We start from the raw sequence: 20,226 nt of genomic DNA on the forward strand, positions 1-20,226 counted from the left end.
AGAGAGAGAGAGAGAGAGAGAGAGAGAGAGAGAGAGAGAGAGAGAGAGACTGACTGACTCTTGGGAATGAAAAATTTAGGAATTAAGAACAAGAACAAGAATTAGAAAGGCAAGCTTCACCAATACAAAACCGGGAGAGGGAATTTCAGGCATTGATGATACAATGAAAGAAATAAATTTATCAGTCAAAAAGTGTTAAGTATAAAAAAATTCCTGGCACAAAACATCCAGAAAGCCTGGGACAGCATGTAAAGACCAAACCTAATAACAATTGAAAAGGAGAAAGGAGAAGAATCCTAGCTCAAAGGCTCCAAAAATATTTTCAACAAAATCATAGAAGATAAATTCTCTAACCTAAAGAAGAAGATGTTTATAAAGGTTCAATAAGCATACAGAGCACCAAAAATATTGGGCTAGAAAAAAAGTCTCCCCGTTACATCGTAATAAAACATTAAATATGACAGAGCAGATACCAGGCAGCAGCTCTGTATCCAACCTCACAAAACCCAGAAGAAGAGAGCCTCCCAGGAGCTGTAACCCAGGCACTATCTCAGGTAAAAATGAATCACCCATGATGTCTGCTGTTAGAAGTTCTAATCCAGATGCTGGCCTCTGAACTTATACTACTCAGACCTTTGACGGGCCATTGACAAGAACATCAAACAGCTAGAGATTGACATCACTAATCTGAAGAAATCCCTCGCTTCACTGTCTGAAGAGACCTCCAAAAATTGCAAAGGACTTTATTGGACTTGATTTACTCTTTTACAATAGAAAAGACTGTGTACAGCTCTTGACTGTGTACAGCCCTTAAAGAAGAATGTTGCCTTTACATAGACAAGACAGGGATGGTTAAAGAGAACATGAAAAAGGTCAGAGAAGGCCCTGAGAAAAGACAGAGAGAGAAAGAGAAAGATGAGAGCTGGTACAAGAATTGGTTTTCAACCTCTCCATGGTTGCCAACACTACTTCCTCCCATCTTGGGACTACTAATTGGGTTATTTTTGCTTATTTCTTTTGGTACCTGGGCCTTAAATAGGCTGAGTAACTTTGTGAAACAACAGATAAATAATTTGGTAGCAAAACCTATTCAGGTACATTATCATAAGTTAGCTATGGAGGACCACGAGACTCAAGAGGAGGTTGTTACTCTATCCAGGGTGTTCCCAAAACACCCTGGATCTCCACCCAACCTAAAAGAGGGGACTTTTGTCCCTAGACCAAGCAGAGAGGGGCCACCCAGAACCCCCTCTGACTGGCGATCTGAATTCTTGCTTAGGCTGTGAGGCTAAGCACTGCAAGGGAATATAAATAAAAGTTAAAAATATCTCTCTGGGTTCCCTGAGGGACAAGCCTGACCGCATAGGGGTTGATGTCAAAAGTATCCCCTCTCCAGGAAAAAGACATCGGGATGAGTATGGCCCTCATGCCTCACTGGACAATGACAGAGGGACTGGAGCCATTACAAAGTCCCCTTCAATTACTGGAGGTCAGGCCTCTATCCCCTCCTTCACAAGATAGAACTGCCACAGCTCTTCTATACTTAGAGAAGGGAGGAGATGTTAGGGGCAGCCCTGCTTATACACTGAAGGCCTAAAATCAGCCATAGGCCTAAAATCAGCAATAGGCCTGTCATACATGTATACTAACACCAAGTCTTGGGTCTCTGTGGAAAAACATTGAAGCAGATGGCTATAAGCTATTGTAAACAGGCAGCTTTTGTGGAAATTTACAAGCCTGAGCAGTCATAGACCTTGTAAATAGGTAGCCTTGGCGGATAATACCAACTTAGATAAGGACAAGTGAATCATAGGCAGAGTCATAGTGACCTGTCCCCTGAACCTTCACCTAGCCAATACCCTGTTCTGAAAGATATCTGTATTCCCCCTGAACACCCATGCTCCAGTTTCATCCCCTTCCCCACGTCCTGCCTTTTTGTGTTTTTAACCCCTGTGTGAATAAGTAAAAATTATGACTTGATTTAAAAAAATAAAAGTAAATATACCACAAAAAAAGAAATAGTTGATGAAAAATCAACAACAATAGTAAAAAAATATGAAGTACAATTGCAATTCTTAGGCTTGGTTACCGAATATAGAAATAGCATAGAAAGTCAATAGGGGAAAACATGTAAAGAAAGGTATATGTCTGAAGCAGTGATAGGACAAATTCATCAGGTTTTGAGCAATTTTATTTTTAGTTATGTAGAGACAATGGTTAAACAGATGAGGACTAATCGAGACAACAAAATGACCAGGAACACTTGTTTATGAACTATATTTTGTATGCTACATGGAAATGTGCACCTATGATGGGTTTTTGTACAGTACCTTCCAGAATCTCTGTACAAAGCAGAGAGGTAACCAAAGAATTCACTACTTTTACTATAAAGTGAGCACTATAGTCTGTGATCCTTTTGATGTTATATACATAAAGGCATAATTTTGTGCATTTACAAAGTCTGAGCTAAGAGCCAAAACTACTCTTTATTTTACTAAGGAACTTAGATTTTCAGTAATAAAATGAAGCCTGATTTACAAAACATGCACATTTAGTAATCTTTTGTTTAAGGTGGCATAAGTTTAATAAAGTATGCCTCCTATCACTCCTCTTTTCATTAAAAAACCACCAAATATATAGAACAAAGAAAAATATTAAAAGTTGCAAGAGAAAAAAAGGCAAGTAATATATAAAATGCAGGTCTATTAGAATTATATCTGACTTCTCAATGGAGGTTCTAGAAGCAAGAAGGACTTGAACAGATATATTGAAGAGTCTAAGAGAACACAGATACCAGCACAGACTATTATACTCCACAACACTTTCAATCACCATAAAAAATAAGGAGAAAATAAAATATTCAACTATAAAATCAGTTTTAAACAACATCTATCACACCAATTACAAAATAACAGGAATCAATAATCATTGGACATTGATATCTCCCAATATCAATGGTTTCAATTCCCCCAATGAAAAGACACAGACTAACAGAGTGGATGCAACAACAGGATCCATCCTAGTGCTGCATCCAGGAAACACACCTCAACAGCAAAAATAAACATTACCTCCAGGTAAAGATTTAGAAAAAGATATTCCAAGCAAATGTACTTAAGAAGCAAGTTGGTGTACACATTTTAAGCCAGAACTAATTGAAAGAGATAGGGAAGGACAGTATGTACCTATCAAAGGGAAAATACACCAAGATGACGTTTCACTTAAGATCTATGCCCCAAACACTAGGGCACCCACATTTGTAAAAGAAACACCACTACAGCTTAAATCACATATTGACTCTTGCATACTGATAGTGGGAGACTTCAATATCCCACTCTTACCCGGACAGGTTATCTAGACAAAAACACAAACAGAGAAACACTAGAGTAAATAGATTATTATAAACCAATGGATGTAATATATGTTTATAGAACATTTCACCCAAACACAAAATAATATACTTTCTTTTCATCATCTCATGAAAATTTTTCCAAAACTGACTACATTCTTGGACACAAAGCAAATCTTCATACATACAAGAACATTGAAATGACTCCCTGAATTCTATCAGACCATCATGGATTAAAGCTAGATATCAAAAACATAAAGCTTAAAAACTCTTGGAAACTTTCTACTAAATGAAAAACGAGTCAATACAGAAATAAATACAGGCTTTCTAGAATTCAATGAAAATGAATGCATAGCATACTCAAGCTCATGGGACATAAGCAAAGTGATACAATGAGAAAAGTATGAAGAAATAAATACATACAGAAAAAAATTGTAAAGATATCATATCAAATCAACAGCACACCTGAAACCTCTAGAACAAAAAGAAATAATCACACCCAAGATGGGTAGATGGCAAGAAATATTCAAAATGAGGATTGAAATCAATAAAATAGACTGAAGAGAACAACACAAAGAATCAATGAAACAAAAAGTTTGTTGTTTGAGAAGTTCGTCAAGATATACAAACTTGCCTTTTGGCTGGGACAGACACCTAGCTGGTCTGCTCCTGTGAAGACACCATATCCTGAGCCATCCTAGAGGAACCACTGCACTCAGAGCAGTGAACTTCGAGCTGGTCTGCTCCTGTGAGGATACCATATCCTGAGCCATCCTAGAGAAACCAGTGCACTCAGAGCAGAGAAGGAACCACTGCATTCAGAGCAGTAGGATTTCAGGATCCCAGAGGCAGCCTGAGTCCCAGCAGTTCTTCCACCCAGGAGCTCAGGATCACAGAGGCATCTGGACTGTGAGGAGTTCTGACACAAGCAAGATAACTGGAAAGACAGGCTTCCAGTCAGAGAAGGTGAGTGCAGGTAGCACGAGAGTTAACCAGATGGCAAAAGGTAAGCACAAGAACATAAGCAACAGAAACCAAAGTTACTTGGAATCATCAGAACCCAGTTCTCACACCATAGCAAGCCCTGGACACCCCATCACACTGGAAAAGCAGGATACAGAATTAAAATCACTTCTCATGATGATGATAGAGGACTTTAAGAGGGACATAAATAACCTTCTTAAAGAAGTAAAGTAGAACACAGGTAAACAGGTAGAAGGCCTTAAAGAGGAAACACAAAAATCCCTTAAAGAACTGCAAGAAAACACAACCAAACAGGTGAAGGAATTAAACAAAACCATCCAGGATCTAAAAACTGGAAGTAGAAACAATAAAGAAATCTCAAAGGGAGACTATTCTGGAGATAGAAAACGTAGGATCAGGAGTAATAGATACAAGCATCACCAACAGAATACAAGAGATAGAAGAGAGAATCTCATGTGCAGAAGATACCATGGAAAACATTGACACAACTGTCAAAGAAAATGCAAAATGCAAAATGCTCCTAACCCAAAACATCCAGAAAATCCAGGACACAATGAGAAGACCAAACCTAAGGATAATAGGTATAGGTGAGAGTGAAGATTCCCAATTTAAAAGGCCAGTAAACATCTTCAACAAAATTATAGAGGAAAACTTCTCTAACCTAAAGAAACAGATGTCCATGAACATACAAGAAGCCTACAGAACCCCAATTTTTTTTTGACTAGACCAAAAATGAAATTCCTCCTGTCACATAGTAATCAAAACATCAAATGCACAAAACAAAGAAATAATACTAAAAGCAGTAAGGGAAAAAGGTCAAGTATCATATAAAGACAGACCTATAAGAATTACACCAGACTTCTCACCAGAGATGATAAAAGCCAGAAGATCCTGGACAGATATCAAACAGACCCTAAGAGAACACAAATGCCAGCCCAGACTACTATACCCAGCAAAACTCTCAATTACCATAGATGGAGAAACCAAGATATTCCATGACAAAACCAAATTTACACAATATCTTTCCACAAATCCAGCACTTCAAAGGATAATTGATGGAAAACTCCAACACATGGAGGGAAATGACAACCTAGAAAAAGCAAGAAAGTACTCTTCGAACAATCCTAAAAGAAGATAGCTACGCAAACATTCTAACATCGACTTTCAACTAAAAGTAATCAAAAAAGATAAGGAAGGACACTTCATATTTTTCAAAAGAAAAACCTACCAAGATGAACTCTCAGTTCTGAACATCTATGCTCCAAATTCAAGGGCACTCACATACATAAAAGAAACTTTACTAAAGCTCAAAGTACACACTGCACCTCATACAATAATAGTGGGGGATTTCAACACCCCACTCTCAGCAATGGACAGATCATAGAAACAGAAACTAAACCGAGACACTTTGACATTAACAGAAGTTATGAACCAAATGGACTTAACAGATATCTATAGAACATTTCATCCTAATTTAAAAGAATATACCTTTTTTTCAGCACCTCATGGTACCTTCTCCGAAATTGACCATATAATTGGTCACAAAACAGGCCTCAACAGATACAAGAAAATTGAAATAATCCCTTGCATCCTATCAGATCACCACGGACTAAGGCTGGTCTTCAATAATGACAAAAGCAATGGAAAGCCCCCACACACGAGGAAACTGAACAACACTCTACTCAATGATGACTTGGTCAAGGAAGAAATAAAGAAAGAATTAAAGACTTTTTAGAATTTAATGAAATTGAGGACACATCATACCAAAACTTGTGGGACTCCATGAAAGCAGTGCCAAGAGGAAAATTCATAGCTCATTCTATGAAGCCACAATCGTAATCATACCTAAACCTCACAAATACCCAACAAAGAAAGAGAACTTCAGACCAATCTCCCTTATGAATATTGATGCAAAAATACTCAATAAAATTCTGGCAAACTGATTCCAAGAACACATCAAAACAATCATCCATCATCATCAAGTAGGTTTTATTCCAGGAATGCAGGAACGGTTCAATATTTGGAAATCCATCAATGTAATCCACTATATAAACAAACTCAAAGGAAAAAAAAAACCACATGATCATCTCACTAGATGCTGAGAAAGAATGAGAATGCTGAGAAAACTCAACATCCCTTCCTGGTAAAAGTCTTGGAAAGATCAGGAATTCAAGGCCCCTATCTAAACATAGTAAAAGCAATATACAGCAAACCAGTAGCCAATATCAAACTAAATGGAGAAAAACTTGAAGCATTCCCACTAAAATCAGGTACTAGACAAGGCTGCCCACTCTCTCCCTACCCATTCAGTATAGTACTGGAAGTCCTAGCCAGAGCAATTAAACAACAAATGAAGTCAAATGGATACAAATAGGAAAGGAAGAAGTCAAAATTTCACTATTCGTAGATGATATGATAGTATACTTAAGTGACCCTAAAACTTATACCAGAGAACTCCTAAACCTGATAAACAACTTCAATAAAGTGGCTGGATATAAAATCAACTCAAACAAACCTGTAGCCTTCCTCTAATTGACGGATAAACAGGGAAATGACACCCTTCATAATAGTCACAAATAATATAAAATACCTTGGTGTGAATCTAACCAAGCAAGTGAAAGATCTGTATGACAAGAGCTTCAGGTCTCTTAAGAAAGAAATAGAAGAAGATCTCAGAAGATGGAAAGATCTCTCATAGTCATGGATTGGCAGGATTAGCATAGTAAAAAATGGCTATCTTGCTGAGAGTAATCTACAGATTCAATGCAATCCCCATCAAAATTCCAAATCAATTCTGCATAGAGCAATTATCAAATTCATTTGGAATAACAACAACAACAACAAAAAACCCGGGATAGCAAGAACTATTCTCAACAATAAAAGAACTTCTGGGGGAATCACCATCCCTGACCTCAAGCTGTACTACAGAGCAATAGTGATTAAAAACTGAATTGTATTGGTACAGAGACATGCAGGAAGATCAATGGAATAGAACTGAAGACCCAGAATTGAACCCACACACCTATGGTCACTTGGTCTTTGACCAAGGAGCTAAAACTGTCCAGTGGAAAAAGGACAGCATTTTCAACAAATGGTGCTGGTTCAACTGGAGGTCAGTATGTAGAAGAATGCAAATCAATCCATTCTTATCTCCTTGTACAAAGCTCAAGTCCAAGTGGATAAAGGACCTTCACATAAAACCAGATATACAGAAACTAATAGAAGAGAAGGTGGGGAAGACCCTTGAATACCTAGGCAAAGGGAAATGTTCCTGAACAGAACACCAATGGCTTATGCTCTAAGATCAAGAATTGACAAATAGGACCTCGTAAAATTGCAAAGCTTCTGTAAGGCAAAGGATACTGTCAATAGGACAAAACAGCAACCAACAGATTGGGAAAAGATCTTTACCAATCCTATATCTGATAGAGGGCTAATAGCCACTATATACAAAGAACTCAAGAAATTAGATACTAGACAACCAAATAACCCTACTAAAAAGGGGGAACAGAGCTAAACAAAGAATTTTCAACCGAGGAAACTCGAATGGCTGAGAATTGCCTAAAGAAATGTTCAATATCCTTAGTCATTAGGAAAATGCAAATCAAAACAACCCTAAGATTCCACCTCACACCAGTCAGAATGACCAAGATCAAAAACTCAGGTGATACTAGATGCTGTCGAGGATGTGGAGAAAGAGAAATACGCCTCCATTGTTGGTGGGATTGCAAGCTGGTACAACCACTCTTGAAATCAGTCTGGCAGTCCCTCAGAAAATTGGACATAGCATTACCTGAGGACCCAGCTATACCACTCCTGGGCATATACCCAGAAGATCCTCCAACATATAACAAGGACTCATGCTCCACTATATTCATAGCAGCCTTATTTATAATAGCTGGAATGTGGAGAGAACCCAGATGTCCTTCAACAGAGGAATGAATACAGAAAATGTGGTACATTTACCCAATGGAATATTACTCAGTTATTAAAAACAATGAATTCAAGTAATTCTCAGGTAAATGGATGGAACTAGAAAATATCATTCTGAGTGAAGTAACCCAATCACAAAAGAACACACATGGTATGCACTCACTGATAATTGGTTATTAACCCAAAAGCTTGCAATATCCAAGATATATCTCATAGACCACATGAAACTCATGAACAAGGAAGACCAATGTGTAGGTGCTTTGATCCTTCTTAGAAGGAGCAACAAAATACTCATGGGAGCAAATATGGAGACAAAACATGGGACAGAAACTGAAGGAGGGACCATCCAGAGACTACTCTACCTGGGTATCCATCTGTGGAGAGCTGCATAGTGCTATGCCCTTAAGATGGCGCTGGTCTCCGCCTTCCGCCACCTGTTGGTGAGTGCTCTTAGGAGTAAACAAGTCCTTATTTGGCTGTGGCTAGTGATCTGGCTTGCTTCCGTGTATGTGGGCCTATCTGCTGTTGCCACATGGCAGCCGGGGGTGGGGGGGTAGGCTAGTCCTAGAGTACTTAAGCCTGGGAGGTGCTTCCCCCGGGGTGAGAGAGAAGATTATTCAAGGTCCTGAATAAACTGCTTGGAGAAGAGCTTGTGTGTTGTGTCATCCTTGCTGGATGAGGGTGGGTGCAACAATTGGTGGCCTGCACGGGAAAGTCCGAAGCTCAGAACTTCAAGCAGTCAGGGTGGTGCACCGGTAAGTTCCCAGGTTACATGGGATGATAAAGTCAAGGTCCTCGATAAAAGAGGCAGTAAAGTTTCTGGGAAGGAATGATAAAGTTCCCAGGAGTGGGACGAGATAAATTTCCCAGGTGAGTTGGGACAATAAAGTCCATGGCACACGGCTATTTTGCTCTTCTCTGAAGATAAAGAGAGAGCAGGCAAGTTCGTGGTGTAGCGAACCGAAAGTGTATCTTTGGGAGGAATTTAGTTATGGGCGCTTCTCTGTCACACCCAATTTTTTTGGCTCTTCAGGAGCTGCTTTTATCAAGGAGCTTAAAGATAAAAAGCTCAACTCTGTTAACATTTTTGAGTGAGTGCTATACCGTGGCTCCATGGTTCGAGGTATCAGGAAATCTTACAGTATCCTGCTGGAATAAGCTTGGCAGAGACCTTGACTTTGCTCAGGAACAAGGAATGTTGAAAAAGGGAGTGAGGCCATCTGGAAGTTAGTGAAAAGCTGTTTGGAAGATCAGAAATGCTGTAAGGTAGTCGAAGAGGGACAAACAGCCTTGGAAATGTTGCACGAGCAGAGATCGGAGAGGGCTGCAAGTGAGAAGGGAGGGGAGAAAAGGGAGCCGTTGTACCCTAGCCTTGAGGACTCAGAGTCCACGGACTCAGAACGAGAGTTACATGCCCTAGTAAAACAGCTAGAGAGAACAACTGTGAGGAAGAGGGAAAAGAAAAAGGAGAAACCCCCATTGGCAGCAAGCGGCAGATCGGAGGCCGTCATTAAGACACCCTCAGTTCCTCCAGCTTATCTTGAAGCTGCACAGGCTACTCCGCCTACTCAGCCTGCCCCCCCCCCCCCATGCAGGGAGGTCATTTTGTCCAGAGATATGGCCTCAGGTCAGGACACTAGCATGCTAGCTTGGCTCATAGTGAGCGGGGCAGTGGTACTTCGCTGTCCCCGACTTCAGAGTGGCAGAGATCCTAGTAGGGCAGTGCAGAGAAGTAAGCTAGAGTACTAAATGGAAACCTGAATTTTTTTTTTTTTTTTAGAAAAAAATTACTCTGAGGTAAAATGTTTAAATCATTTTTGATCTTTAAGCTTGTCCCTCTGGCAGAGCTTCTGTCCTAAAGCTAAGAGTAGAAGCAGGATTATGAAGCATCCATCTCCTGTGGCATGGAGCGTGGACTTGCCACAGAACTGAAGCCACAGGGAAGGACGCCATGGGAGAATCCAGGGACTGTTAGTGTTGTGTGCTTCCCGATGACCCTACCTGGTAAGATGTCTGTCACTAGCTCTGTCAGTTTTCATTGCCAGCTCTGGGCCTGCAGCCCCACCTCCACTGGGTTGGGGACAGGCCTAGGGTACCAGCTAGTGGCACCTGTGCACAAGAACTACATCTGTAAACAGTGGGAGAAAGCCAGGGGCTAGCTGTGGCTGACAGGAAGCCTGCCAGCCTTGTGTGTGTTGGAAGCGGGGCACATCTGAGCTGGAGATGGCTGACAGCAGCCTGTATTTCTCTAGAGGGGAGGAAAACGGTTACATTCACAAGTTTGCATTTGCAGATATCCTTAAGGCATGTAAGACCATCTGTTTCTCCCTGGAATACACCTATTTTTGTTATCAGAAAGAAATCAGGGAAAAGGAGGTTGCTGCATGATCTGCGTGCTATTAATCAGCAAATGCAGATCATGGGCCCAGTACAGCGAGGGTTGCCACTTTTATCATCTTTGCCAGCCTTTTGGCCTATAATAGTAATAGATATAAAGGATTATTTTTTCTCCATTACCTTGTGTGCCAAAGATAGTGAAAGGTTTGCCTTCACCATTCCATCATGTAATCATGAAGAACCTGATAGGAGATTTGAATGGGTAGTTTTACCTCAGGGCATGGCAAATAGCCCTACTATGTGTCAACTCTATGTGGGCGAGGCCATTGCCCCTTTGAGAAGAAAGTTTCCAGCTTTGAGATATGTTCACCATATAGATGACATCTTGTTAACAGCTAACAGTGAACAAGTTTTAGATCTAGCCTATGGAGAACTGATTAAGTTACTGGAGAGGAAAAGATTGTTTATCGCCCCTGAAAAGGTTCAAAAGGAGAGCATAATCAATTACCTAGGAGCACACATTGGGCCTGTAAATATATCTCCTCAAAAGATTGAGTTGAGGAAAGATAATTTGAAGACCTTAAATGATTTTCAAAAATTATTAGGAGACATTAATTGGATAAGAAGCTATTTAAAGTTTCCAAATTATGAATTAAAGCCCCTATATAATATTTTGATAGGTGATTCAGCACTTGATTCCCCTAGACAATTGACAGCAGAGGCTAGAGTAGCTTTGCAAAAGGTTGAGGAGAGACTTCAGAGTGCCTTTCTCCAACGATGGCAAGACCATCAGCCTATTCTGTTATGCATCTTTGCCACTGCCACTGCCTCGGCTCTTGCCTTGTCCAGTTCCATACAAACTGCAGAGACCTTGAATAACCTGTCCTCCAGTGTGGCTATTGCCCTGGATGTGCAAGCTTCCATCAATTCTCAAATAAAGGGAGGATTGATGCTGGTCAATCAGAGAATTGACCTAGTACAGGAACAAGTGGATACCCTTTGGCAACTGGCCCAGCTAGGATGTTAATGGAAAATGACCGGCCTGTGCATCACTTCTATACAGTATCATAATTTTACCCATGCAGCATATATCTCTAAAACCCTGTCACAGTTCTTATTACAGAATTGGAGCTTGGAATTCGAAGAAACCCTGAGGGATCTCTGCGGCACAGTTTTGGTTCCATCTTAAAAAGGTCTTTGAAAGGCTTAGTCCCAGCTGTAAGGCTACATTTTCTCTTAAGGGACTACTCTGTTGCTGGGGAGCGGCCTCTCCTAGATTGATGCTTTTCTCCTTGACAGACAGACATCAGCTGTGGATCATTTGAAGGAGTGGGCGGGTTTAGGTTCCTTGGCTATACTCATAGTATTAGCCTCCTTTGTCTGCCTGTGGATTATCTGTAAGGTCAGAGCTACACAGCATTGGAACGCAGCCATGATTGTTCAAGCCTTTGCAGCCTTTGAGGTTGAACAGTACCCCCAAGCTTGGCTGGCAGCCATTAAGCCTTGAGTCATCACGTTCAGGTTGCGAGGCTAGGCACTGCACTTGAGGTATGCTGTCAGCTGCTCGAAGCCTCAAGGAGAGCAAGTCTGATAGATGCGGGTTAGTACCATCCTTTCCCCCAATTTTCCAATCTCTCCCGCCTCAGAAAAAATCGGTACTGGATGGGTCTGGTACTGTCTGGGTAGAGATACCTTGGAAGGGCTAGTACAATGTCCTTTTCTCTTCTTCTGAGATCAGATCTCTACTCTCACCTGTTTCATACAAAAACAAAAAGGGGGAACTGTGGAGAGCCGCATAGTGTCGTGCCCTAAAGATGGCGCTGGTCTCTGCCTTCCGCCACCTGTTGGTGAGTGCTCTTAGGAGTAAACAAGTCCTTATTTGGCTGTGGCTAGTGATCTGGCTTGCTTCCGTGTATGTGGGCCTATCTGCTGTTGCCACATGGCAGCCGGGGGTGGGGGGGTAGGCTAGTCCTAGAGTACTTAAGCCTGGGAGGTGCTTCCCCCGGGGTGAGAGAGAAGATTATTCAAGGTCCTGAATAAACTGCTTGGAGAAGAGCTCGTGTGTTGTGTCATCCTTGCTGGACGAGGGTGGGTGCGACATCCATCCCTTGTGCGTTCACCAAAGGTAGACACTGATGTGGATGCCAGGAAGTGTATGCTGACAGGAGCCTGATATAGCTGTCTCCTTAGAGGTCTGCTAGAGCCTGAAATGTACAGAGGAGGAAGCTCACACTAACCATTGAGCTGATCATGGGGTTCCCAATGGAGGAGTGTGAGAGAAGACTGAAGGAGCTGAAAGGGTTTGTGGCCCCATGGGGAGAGCAACAATACCAACCAACCAGAGCTCCCAGGGCCTAAACCTCCAGCCTGGGAGCACATAGGGAGGGACCCAGGATTCCAGCTGTATATGTAGGGGAGGATGACAGTGTCAGGCATAGGTGGGTGAGGAAGTCCTCGATCCAATGAAGGCTGGATGCCCCAGTGTGGGGGAAATGGTGGGTGGGGAGCTGAGGGTGGGGGGGTGGGTGGGAGCATATCCTCATAGAAACATGAGGAAGAGGGATAAGATAGGTGGTTCCTGGGTGGAGAGAAAGGGGATTGCATCTGAAATGTAAATACAGTATCCAATAAAAAAATAAAAAAAAAACCAACAACACCCCCCCAAAAAAACCCAAACCCTTATTCAAACTAACCATAAAGCAGAGAGAAAATATTCAAATTACCAAAATCAAAAATGAAAAGGGGGACCTAACAGACACAAATGAAATCCAGAGAATCCGAAGAACATACATTAAAAACCTCCACTCCACAAAAGTGGAAAATTTAATAGAAGTGGATAATTTTCTTGGAAGGTATACTTACCAAAGTTAAATCAAGGTCAGGTAAAGAATTTAAATAAACTTATAACCTTTTTTTGAAATAGAAGCTGTCATTAAATTCTTCCACAATGCAAAACAAAAAGCAATCAAGAACAAAAAGAACAAATCCAAAACAAACAAACAAACAACCCAACAAACAGGGCCAGATGGTTTTAGTGCCGAATTCTACTAGACTTTTATTTATTTATTTATTTATTTATTTATTTATTTATTTATTTATTTTTATTTTTTTCGAGACAGGGTTTCTCTGTGTAGCCCTGGCTGTACTGGAACTCACTCTGTAGACCAGGCGGGCCTCGAACTCAGAAATCCGCCTGCCTCTGCCTCCCAAGTGCTGGGATTAAAGGCGTGTGCCTCCACCGCCCGGCTGTCTACTAGACTTTTAAAGTTACGGAGTTAGCATCCATACTCCTCATATGATTCCACAAAACAGAAACAGAAGGAACATTTTCTCCCTCATTTTATGAAGCCACAGTTACCCTGATACCCCAAACACATAATGACTTAACAAAGAAAGAGAATTACAGACCTATTTCTCTTACGAACATACAAGGAAAAAAAGTAATAAAATACTTGCAAATTGATTCCAAGAACATATAAAAAAGGAAACCCATTATAATCAGATAGTCTTCATCCCACATACGCAGGGATGGTTCAATACATGAAAATCAGTAAATGTAATCCATCACATGAACACATTGAAACTCAAGAACCACATGGTCCTTCCATTAGATTCAGAAAAGGCCTGTGACAAAATTCGAATACCCCTTCATAATACAAGTTGTGGAGGGATTAGTGATACAAGAGACATACTTTTACATAAAAAAAGTGTTTACAGGAAGCCAATAGCCAATATCTAATTAAGTGGAGAGTCACTCAAAGTAATTCTACTAAAATTTGGAACAAGACAAGGTTGTCCACTCTCTCCATATTTATTCAATACAGTACTTGAAATTTTAGCTACAGCAATAAGACAACCGAAGGAGATCAAGGGGATATAAATTGGAAAGGAACAAGTCAAGGTATCACTACTTGCAGATTATATAATAATAGACATAAGTGACATGAAAATTTCCATTTGGAAATCACTATATCTGGTAACTATTTTTAGTGAAGTAGCTAGAAATATTGTTTAAAAAATCAGTATCCCTCCTAGGTACAAATGACAAATGGACTGAGAAAGAAATCAGGGAAACAACACCTTTCACAGTAGCCTAAAATAATATAAAATATCTTGTGATAACTAAGAAGGTAAAAATTTGTATGATATAAACTCCAAGTCTTTGAGGAAAGAAATTGAAGAAGATATCAGAAGATGGAAAGAACTCCCATGCTCATGAGTAAGTGGGATTAACAATAAAGAAGGCCATTCTACCAAAAGTACCTACAGATTCAATTTATTCTTCATCAATATAATACATAATACAATACAGACCTTTAAAGGAAATTCGCAATTTCACATGAAAACAAACAAACAAGATAGCTAATATAACCCTGGATAATAGAAAGAAAACTGCTGGAGGTCTTACCAATCCCAATTTCAAGTTGTACTACAGAGCTACAGTAATACAGATAACATGGTATTGGCATAAAAACAGACAGATTGATCAATGAAATTGAATTGAATACCCAGACATAAATCAACATATCTTTGGACACCTGATTTTTGATAAAAAACAATAAGCCAGAAATACGCTTTGGAAAAAGACAACATCTTTCAAAAATGGTGGATGTCTGCATGTAGAAGAATGCAAATACGTCCATACTTATCACCCTGTGCAAAACTGAAGTTCATATAGACCAAAGACCACAACATAAAACCAGATACACTGAACCCGACAGAAGATAAAGTGAGGAACAGCCTCACATGGCACAAGTGACAAGGTGGCAGCCTACCAAATTGGAAAAGATTTTTACCAAGTGTACTTGCAATAGAAAACTAATGTCCAAAATATATAAAGAACTCCAGAAACTAGATATCAAAAACCAAATAATCCAACTAAAATGGGGCATAGACTTAGAGAATCTTGATACAGGAAACTCAAATGGCCAAGAAATACAATTTTCAATATCCTTAGTCAACAGGGAAATGAAAATCAAAACTACTTTGCAATTCCATCTTATACCTGTCAGAATGGCTAAGATCAATAATGCAAGTGACGGTTCATGCTGGCAGGTATATGGAACAAGGAGAATACTCCTCCATTGCTGATGGGAGTACAAAGTTGTACAGTTACTATAGAAATCAATGTGGTGGTTCTTCAGAAATTTGGGAATTGATCTACCTCAAGACCCAGCTGTACCATTTTTGGACATTTATCCAAAGGATGCTCCATCCTACCACAAGGACACCTGCTCAGCCATGTTCATTGCAGCTTTATTCATAATAGCCAGAAACTAGAAGCAACCTAGATGCCCATCAGCAGTAGAATGAATAAAGAAAATTTGGTACACTTATATAATGGAGTATTACTTAGCTGTTAAAAACAATGATATCATGAAATTTGTTGGATAATAGATGGAACTAGAAAAATTATTCTGAGTTAACCAAGATCCAGAAAAATAAACATAGCATGTATTCAATTATAAGTAGATATTACTCATTAAGTAAATGATGACTAAGTATCAATCTGTAGACTCAGAGAGGTTATGTAAAGAGGAGGGCTCTAGGGGGGGGGACATAGATCTCCCTAAGAGGAGGAAATAGAATAGATCTTATGGGCAGAGTGGGTATATATGTATGGGAAATGGGGCGAATCAATGCAGGGTGCTGAGTAGAGATAGAAAATGTAGGGAGAGACAACTGAACTTGGGGGTCCTTTAAGGAGGTGTTGTGGGAACCCAGAGCCGTGAAAACTGTTTGGATTGTATGATGGTGATTCTAATGAGGACCCCTAGTAACGGGGGATATAGAATTTCAACTGGTCATCTCTTATTGCCAGACAAAGCTTCCAGTGACAGGATTGAATTGAATTATTGGCCAAAGGGATCCCATGGAAGTCCCAAACAACCAGGCTGTTGCTAAGACAAAGGGTTGCTCTCTGCAAATTGACAAAAGGACTCCATTGCCAAGGACAATTTCCATACAAGTCATTGGACATGGAGAAGTCATGCTGGTGCCTGTATGAAAATGTCACCCCTAAATTCTAGGGCCTTTTGTGTGGGAAGGTGTTCTTCAGGCTACTGAAAGAGAAACATGGACAGCAGCATCCCAGCCACAAAATCTTTGACCTTCAATCTGTCCTACCTGCAAAATATGCTAGGGGCAATGGTGGCACAGAACTCATGGGAGTAGCCAACCAATGTCTGATTTTACCTACAGCACATTCCATGAGAAGGAACCCATACCAGAACTTGCTAGGATAACCAAGAACCAGAGTCTAGATAGCCCAGAGACCTAGGATAAAACCAAACAGTACTGGTAAAAAAATTATCAAAAAATTACTCCTAATGACAGTCTATCATACTCGTAGATCAATGCCTTATCCAGTCATCATCAGAACATCTTCATCTTGTAGCAGATGGGAACACATATAGAGATCAACAGACAGACAGACAGACACACACACACACACAGACACACACACACAGACACACACACACACACAGAGACAGAGAGAGACAGAGACAGAGAGACAGAGACAGACAGAGAGAGAGAGAGAGAGAGAGAGAGAGAGAGAAAGAGAGAGAGAGAGAGAGGGAGAGAGAGAGAACTGGATGTCTTCATCAAATCCCTTTCCTCAGAACCCAGAACCCAGGAATTCTTGCAGAGACTGTAAGAGCCAGAGTGAATGGAGGACACTTAGGAGAACAAGACCCCATGAGTCAACTAAGAAAGGCACATAGTACTCACAGAGCCCAAAGAAGTGATCACAGGACCATCATCGGCCTACACCAGGTCCTTTGAGTATATATTACACCTTAGTGTATTTTTTCTACTTGGGATATTTTTTTAACTTTTTATTGATTCTTCATGAATTCCACATCATGCACCCCATCCCACTCATCCCTTTGTCCTCCCCCTCTGCCCATGCAACTCCCCAACCAAAGAGAAGAGTGGGAAAATAATGAAAAGAAAACAAAACATCTCACCTTGGAACTGTTGTGTGTTACAGTCTGTCCCCAGGACACCCTTTTCTGTACACATCTTTACTTGCAAATGTTCAATGCAATGAGTTATTGGTCTGGTTTTAGGTTTCTGGCTTTTACTATGCTATTAATACTGTATCCTCACCTGGACTCCTCTCGGATATCCTGCTGTTGCCCTGTGTCGTGCATATTCTGCAGCTTTGGATCTGCAGGACTGGCCACTTCACATACTCCAGCAGTTCCCAGAAGGGGTAGATGTCTGGGTGGGCCAACTCAAAGCCCTGGATCTTTGCCTGGGTGCTGAGTTGGTCAGTTTGCTAGCTCTCTCACACTGAAACCATCAATGTGAACTCTCCTGCATGTCCTGGGCTATCTTACCCAATGCCACAGCCAGCAATGAGCAGGGACAACTCTTCAGCTCTCATGCCTTTAGGCAGGCTCACTCACAACCACACTACCAGGGCCAGCTCTACTGTGGTACTGTCCAGACACAGTGCAGAGCCTGCTCTTCCAAATGCTGCAGCCCGCAGGGGTGGGGCCAGCTCTCTTGCCTGCCACAGGTTGTGTGGCCTGAGGTGGGAGGCGGCACCTCTCCCTCACTAGTGCTGTACATCTTAGTATTTTCGTGGGGCTCCTTACTGTAAGAATGAGTGGGTCTCTGACTCTTGTGCTGTTCCTTGAGACTCTGTTTCTCTTGTTGGGTTGCTGTGTCCAGCTTTGCTATGTGTCATATATGTGGCAAGCACTTTCCTGAGAGTAATCGATCATAACTCCATATTTACAAAATGAATGATGTTCTTTCCCCCTAATATGTGTCATTTTCCACAATTTTCTGTGAACTTTTAGGAATTCCTATCTTAGTTAACTTCTTTATTGCTGTGATAAAACACAATGACCATGGCAACTCATAAAAGAAAGCATTGAGTTGGGCTTACAGTTTCAGAGGCCCAGAGTCCATGATGACATGGAGAGCAGAGAACTCATATGTAGTCTTAGATTTTTCAAAACCTACTTTAATAAGGGTTGTCAAATGCTTCCACCACCACCCCCAGCCCACTGTCCAAAGGTGGGGGAGAAACGATGGTGAATAGGACAAGGGGATGTTGACCTGTATAGAAGTGGGGTGATTCCAATCTCCATTGTCAGGATACCAACAGTCCAATTCAGTAGTGTCAGGATACCAAACGTGGATCAACAGTGGTGGTATGATCCAGAAGAAACAGCCAGGCCTCTGCTGAATCTTCACAAGTCAGTGGCATCAACCAGAGCCAGCTGGGATGCCAGGAGATGTTCTCTACCATGCCTCTCTCAACAAAGTGAAGACCAGCAAAGACAAACGACCAACAAAGCATTGCAAGGTGAGCTATGCAAGCTTCCGGTCACTGTCCACTGAGTCCCATTTATACTCTCCCAACATCATGTGTCCTTGGCTCAGCAAAACACCGCTTGAGTCTGCATCACATGACACAAACAGAAATTTCCACTTCACCCACATCTTACCTTAAAACAAGAGACAGAAAGAAAATACTGGGGATGTTGTGAGTCTTTTAAAACCTCAAAGCCCATCTTCAGTGACATGCCTCTTCCAACAAGAGAACATCTAATTCTTTCCAAACGATTCCTCCAGTTGGGGATCAAATGTTCAAACACATGAGCCTATGGAGGCCATTCTAATTCAAACCACCACAGACTTTATGGTCACATTTACTGTTATGGTTCCTAAGGGTCACAATGAATCTTTTAGACTATGTAATGAAATGGTAAGGTCTCTTGCTGTGAACTACCTAAAGTAGCTCTGTTTGCCAAAACTGCAACATGAGCCTTGTTTCTATTTATGAATTACACAGTGGCTATATTAAAAAGAAAACAGAATGGAATTAATTTTTGTAACAAATTTTATTTAATGAGCATAAATGTTAGCTTTAAATAGTTATTATAATATTTTTAATGTCTTAAAAGCGTGCTGTGTATTTAAGCATTATAGTTTACATTTTCCCAGTTTCAGGTACCTAATGTCTACCTGGAGGTAGTGGCTGCCATATGGTCTGATACACTGAAGTGTGTGTATTGGATGCTGAAGAGCTAGCATGGCCCTTGACAATCTGCCCCTTTGTTTTGCATTATTCTTTGCCAGATGCTACCAAGCTAATGCCCAGTGAAGGATTTCTTTAATCCATGAGACGTGGCTCTGGCATAACCTATTGGATTCAACAATGTGATGATATTTTAATACACATACAAATACACACACACTTGCATCACATGCTTAAGCTACCAATAAATAGTTATGACATCTTCAAAATTAGATCATAGGTAATTTGCTCATCTAAAATGGTTCTGTATCTTTTACAGATTGAGAAAACGTAATGAAATAAGATTGATTACCCTTAGGTATATGACTTAAGTGATGAAGAGAAGAAGGTTTGCTGACAAAAACATTGGAATTTTTACTTCTTAATTTGCTATGTTGGCAGAAAACACTTTGGGGGCTGTAACTAAAGGCAGAAGGCTTTAATCAACTAAAATATCAAATTAGTGGGTTATTATTATAAAGAAAATATAGCAGATGATCTGAGGACAAGTGAGTACCCACTTGCCGAACTGTAAAATTGTACAGTTAGATTTCACCTTTGCTGCTCTGTTTGGGAGAGATGTGTC

The sequence above is a fragment of the Grammomys surdaster genome, unplaced genomic scaffold (genome assembly GCF_004785775.1).
Source record: "Grammomys surdaster isolate TR1022 unplaced genomic scaffold, NIH_TR_1.0 97, whole genome shotgun sequence".
Taxonomy (NCBI): domain Eukaryota; kingdom Metazoa; phylum Chordata; class Mammalia; order Rodentia; family Muridae; genus Grammomys; species Grammomys surdaster.